Raw genomic sequence first — 6,308 nt, forward strand, 5'->3', positions numbered from 1 at the left:
TTTACTTGTACCATAAGCCAATTTTGAATTATGGAAATTCCCTCCAAAATGAACACTTGAGGAATGATGATCCTACACACTTTTTCCATGCATGGCAAGGCTTGATTTGAGAAGTATTGGTCATGAGGAGCATTTTGCAAAAAGAATGGACCAATTTGGAGCTTTGTATCAAAAGTTATGTCACTTTGAATTTCCATGTACACCTTGTGATCGAATGACCATAACTCCTTAACCATTCATCATATGGACATGAATTAGGACTTTTTGGAAAGGGGAGAAAAAGATCTACAACTTTCATGTTCACCAAAAATCCATTTGAAACTTCTTTGATATTGACAAGTCAGGTTGAAAGTGGACCAAAAACTTGCCAAATTTGGAAACTTTGAATTATAGGTCATTTTCCATTTTTAGTAACTTTTTCCATGACCTTTGAATCTTCAAGATGGATGTTTAGAATGATGAATAGACCCCATTTGAACATGATCAAGTTGTCTCAACTTATTTCCCCACCTCAAAGCCCTCAGTTGACTGCACAGTTGACTTTTGGCTTCATAATTGAATTTTGAACTGTACTGAGCCCATTAAGCTTGATCCTTCAGATAGAACCCACAAAGTGATTTGGATGACATCCTCTTGGAGCTAATTCTGATTGACATGATGAAATGCAATATGAAATGTTAAATGACCTAAAAAAATGAATGCATGAATGAGGAGGGCAAATTTGAGGTGTTACAGGGGCCTCCCATGAGGCAGAGTGGAGTGGTAGTCAAGGATTTTGATGGATCCAGGAAGACTGTGATTGGCGAGGTTGAATTCCCAATTAAGATTGGACCTAGTGATTTCCAGATCACTTTCTAGGTCATGGATATCCACCCATCATATAGTTGTTTGCTAGGCAGACCATGGATTCATGAGGCAGGCGCCGTGACATCCATCCTACACCAAAAGTTAAAGTTCGTGAAGAACAAGAAGTTGGTGGTGGTAGGGGGAGAGAAGGCTCTCTTGGTTAGTCATTTGTCTTCCTTTTCTTATATTAATATTGAGGAAGAGGTTGAGACTTCGTTCCAAGCCTTATCTATTGTTGAGCCTTCAAAGAAAGGAACTTCTTCATTTGCGTCCTACAATGATGCGAAGTTGGCCATTGAGCATGGCGCAACTACTGGTTTAGGATAAATGATCAAGCTGGAAGACAATAAATCCCGGGTTGACATAGGGTACTCTTCAGGCACTTTCAACGAGCGCGGTTTGTTCCAGACTGGAGGTTTCATCCACACGGTCAAAGACCAGGAGGCTGCTGCTATAGTGGAAGATGATGCAGAGGAAGATTCTGGAAACTTTGTCATCCCTGGAGGAATCTGCAATAATTGGGTCACTGTTGATGTTCCAACAGTTGTCCATAAGTCCATGTAATGTGTTCACTTTTGTTTGAAAACCCTTCTCCCATGCCAAAAGGAGAAGTGATGACATTGTTGACACATTAATACAATGATATTCTTTCAATAATTACATGTTAAATGTTTGTTTTTCCAAATTATTTTCACTTTTTGCTTTTTTGCATGAAATTGGTGATCACCAAAAAACCCTAAAATAGAATAAAATCAATCTTTTCATCTGCATAATGATTTGCTTTTGTTTGAATTCTAAAATCTCTTTTATATCCAAAATCATTATGCAGGTTGATCAAACCCATTGAACATAATGATCCAACACCATCTCCCAACTTTGAATTCCCTGTATTTGAAGCAGAAGAAGATGATGTTGAAGAGATCCCTGGTGAGATTACCCGTCTTCTTGAGCACGAAGAGAAGATCATTCAGCCACATCTTGAGAATCTGGAAACAGTCAACTTGGGGTCTGAGGATTGTGTTCGCGAAGTGAAGATTGGGGCACTCCTGGAAGAGTCAGTCAAGAGGGGTTGATTGAGTTGCTACGAGAATATGTCGACGTCTTTGCCTGGTCATATGAAGACATGCCTGGTCTAGATACTGATATCGTGCAACATTTCCTGCCTTTGAAGCCTGAGTGTGTGCCTGTGAAGCAGAAGCTCAGAAGAACTCATCCTGATATGGCAGTAAAGATTAAAGAAGAAGTTCAAAAGCAAATTGATGCAGGGTTTCTGGTGACTTCTACATATCCTCAATGGGTGGCCAATATTGTGCCCGTGCCTAAGAAAGATGGAAAAGTCTGAATGTGTGTGGACTATAGAGACTTGAATAAATCTAGTCTGAAAGATGATTTTCCTCTACAACACATTGATATGTTGGTAGATAATACAACTCAATTCGATGTCTTTTCATTCATGGATGGATTTTCCGGATATAACCAGATTAAAATGGCACCCGAAGATATGGAGAAGACAACATTCATCACACCTTGGGGAACATTCTGTTATTGAGTGATGCCCTTCGGTTTGAAGAACGCCGGAGCCACGTATCAACGAGCTATGACTACCTTGTTTCATGATATGATGCACAAGGAGATTGAGGTATATGTTGATGATATGATTGCTAATTCCAGAATGTAAGTTGAACATGTAGAGCACTTGTTGAAGCTTTTTCAGCGTTTGAGGAAGTATAAACTCCGTCTGAATCCGAACAAGTGTACATTTGGAGTCCATTCTGGCAAGTTATTGGGGTTTATTGTCAGTGAAAGAGGTATTGAAGTTGATCCTGCCAAGGTCAAAGCAATACAAGAGATGCCTGCACTCAAAACTGAGAAGCAAGTCCGAGGGTTTCTTGGCCGCTTGAATTACATTTCCAGATTTATATCTCACATGACTGTCACATGTGCGCCAATATTCAAGCTCCTCCAGAAATATCGGCGTCATGATTGGACCGAGGATTTCCAAAAGGCCTTTGACAGTATCAAAGAGTATCTGTCAGAGCCCCCGATTCTGTCTCCGCCTGTGGAAGGGAGACCCTTGATTATGTACTTGACTGTTCTTGAAGACTCTATGGGTTGTGTATTGGGTCAGCAAGATGAATCAGGAAAGAAAAAGTATGCTATATACTATCTGAGTAAGAAGTTCACTGATTGTGAGTCTCGATACTCAATGCTTGAGAAGACATGTTGTGCTTTGGCTTGGGCTGCTAAGCGCTTACGCCAGTATATGTTAAATCATACGACTTGGTTGATATCCAAAATGGATCCAATTAAGTATATCTTTGAGAAGCCTTCTTTAACTGGGAGGATTGCCCGTTGATAAATGATGTTGTCTGAGTATGATATTGAGTATCAAGCTCAGAAAGCTATTAAAGGTAGTATCTTGGATGACCACTTGGCACATCAACCAATTGAGGATTATCAGTCTGTTCAGTACGACTTCCCTGATGAGGACATTCTATATTTGAAAATGAAAGATTGCGATGAGCCTACGCTTGATGAAGGGCCAGAGCCTGGTTCCCGATGGAGCATGGTGTTTGATGGCGCTGTAAATCAATATGGAAATGGTATTGGGGCAATGATTATTACTCCTCAGAGCATACATTTTCCTTTTACAGCAAGGCTAACTTTCAAATGCACGAATAATATGGAGGAGTATGAGGCCTGTATTATGGGTTTGGAAGAGTGTATTGATCTTAGGATCAAACATCTTGATGTTTATGGTGATTCGGCCCTTGTTGTTAATCAGATTAGGGGAGAATGGGAGACGAATCAGCCTGGCCTCATCCCATACCGAGATTATGCGAGGAGGATTTCAACTTTCTTTACTGAGGTTGACTTCCATCACATTCCTCGAGATGAGAATCGGATGGCAGATGCTCTTGCTACGCTTGCTTCGATGATTGTGGTGAAATTCTGGAATGAAGTCCCCAATATTACTGTGATGCGCTTGGATAGACCAGCTCACGTATTTGCAGTTGAAGAAGTGGAAGATAATAAGCCATGGTATTATGACATCAAATGTTTTCTTCAGAGTCAGATTTACCCGCCTGGGGCATCTGTTAAAGATAAGAAGACTTTGAGGAGATTATCTGGCAGTTTTTACCTCAATGGCGATGTGCTTTATAAGAGAAATTTTGACATGGTTCTGCTCATATGTGTGGATAGACACGAAGCAGACCTGTTAATGACTGAAGTCCATGAGGGTTCATTTGGTACTCATTCCAATGGACATGCCATGGCAAAGAAGATGTTGAGAGAAGGCTACTATTGGCTGACAATGGAGTCTGACTACTGCAAATATGTGAGGAAATTCCATAAGTGTCAGATTTATGCGGATAAGATTCATGTTCCCCCGACACTTCTGAATGTGATTTCCTCACCATGGCCTTTCTCTATGTGGGGAATTGACATGATTGGCATGATAAAGCCAAAGGCGTCAAACGGTCACCGATTTATTCTCGTAGCAATTGATTACTTCACCAAGTGGGTTAAAGCGACATCGTATGCCAATGTGACCAGGTAGGTGGTTGTGAAGTTCATCAAGAATAAACTCATATGCCGTTATGGTATGCCAGACAAGACCATTATTGATAATGGATCTAACTTGAACAATAAGATGATGGAAGAGTTGTGTAGCGAGTTCAAGATCGTGCATCATAATTCTTCTCCTTATAGACCCAAGATGAATGGGGTTGTTGAAGCTGCTAATAAGAACATCAAGAAGATTATTCAGAAGATGGTTGTTACGTACAAGGATTGGCATGAAATGCTTCCATTTGCTTTGCATGGCTATCGTACATCTGTCCGCACTTCAATAGGGGCAACCCCTTTCTCTCTTGTTTATGGCATGGAGGATGTGCTCCCCATGGAGGTTGAGATCCCATCAATGAGAGTCTTGATGGAAGCCAAGTTGACTGAGGCTAAATGGGTTCAGAGTCGCTATGACCAACTAAATTTGATAGAAGAGAAGAGATTGACTACCATGTGCCATGGTCAGTTATATCAGCAAAGGATGAAGAAAGCCTTTGATAAGAAGGTCAAGCCTCGTGTGTTTCGAGAAGGTGACCTGGTGCTCAAGAAAGTTTTGTCTTTCGCGCCCGATTCCAGGGGCAAGTGGACTCCAAACTATGAAGGTCCATATGTTGTTAAGAGAGCCTTTTCAGGTGGTGCTTTGATACTTACAACTATGGATGGGGAGGATTTCACTCGTCCTGTGAATTCAGATGCAGTCAAGAAATACTTCGCCTAAAATAAAAACAGAATGGCTCGCTACGTTGAAAACCCGAAAAAGGGCGACTTAGGAAAAAATGAGTGTCTCGGTGGATTGAAAACCCGAAAAGGCGATCCAGGCAAAAGTTAGAGACATAAAAAAATGAATATATATATCCAGCTAGATTGAGTACCTCACCTTGGGGCAATCTAGGCAAAAATTAGGGATCTGGCAAGTAACTGCATCCTGACAAGACTTTGTTCTACAGCTGTCGTCTGTCAGATATTCTCGCTCAGTTATCGTCAACTGAAGCTTCAAATACATTGGGTTCAGAGTTGGTAGAGAAATGGTCATTATGTTTAATGTAGCCCTTTTTCCAATACATATCACCAATTTCAAATTTGTAAAGATCCATGGAGTCTTGCCATTTGCAGACTACCATCCCATCAAATAAATATGAGCCTTTATCCAATTCTTTGCACTCTTATTTGTTTCTGCTTAACAAATGTTTGCATGTTTTAATTGATAAATATCATTGTTTTAAACAAATAAAGTTTTTATAAACTGTCTTTAAACAAAGTGAACATTCACATTGACTGAAAGGATAAATGGAATGTCTTCAGTGCTCTCCCAAGGATATTACGATCTCCAAAAGGATAAGACATTTGGTCATATTCCTAGCATATTTGTATCCTTTTCATCATCTTTCAGGTTTGTCTCCTCAGTGAGCGCAGAGAAGGGTGATACACCACAAAATTCTCTAGAGAGTCTGGAGTTTTTGGTCTTGGTCTTCTAATGTCCTCAATTCCCCGGAGAGTCTGAGTCTAGCATCAGCGTTTTATCAAATATATGGTTGTCATCCCTTGTGTGGATTGACCTAAAATCCCTTAAAGATTGATAAAATTGATATGCTAATCTTTTCGAGGAAGTTGGTCTCCCCTCATTATGAGTGGAAATCTCCCGCAAAGTTGAGCAGTAATTCCCAGCATGAGTGGAAATTTTCAACAAGTTGGTTTGTAGCCTATCCCTAGCGGATTCGCATACAATTTTTCCCCCCAGCAAGTTTGCTTATCACTCATCCTCAGTAGGGTTGCTCACATTAGACTTCCCCTCAGTTAGTTCGCCGTCAGATTATCTCCAACATGATCGCCTACAGGTTGTCCCTAGTTCAGTCGTCAACAGTCTTTCCCCAGGGGAGTTGCCTGATCAGAGC

Source organism: Lathyrus oleraceus, chromosome 5 (assembly GCF_024323335.1).
Source record: "Lathyrus oleraceus cultivar Zhongwan6 chromosome 5, CAAS_Psat_ZW6_1.0, whole genome shotgun sequence".
In the NCBI taxonomy this organism is placed as follows: Eukaryota; Viridiplantae; Streptophyta; class Magnoliopsida; order Fabales; family Fabaceae; genus Lathyrus; species Lathyrus oleraceus.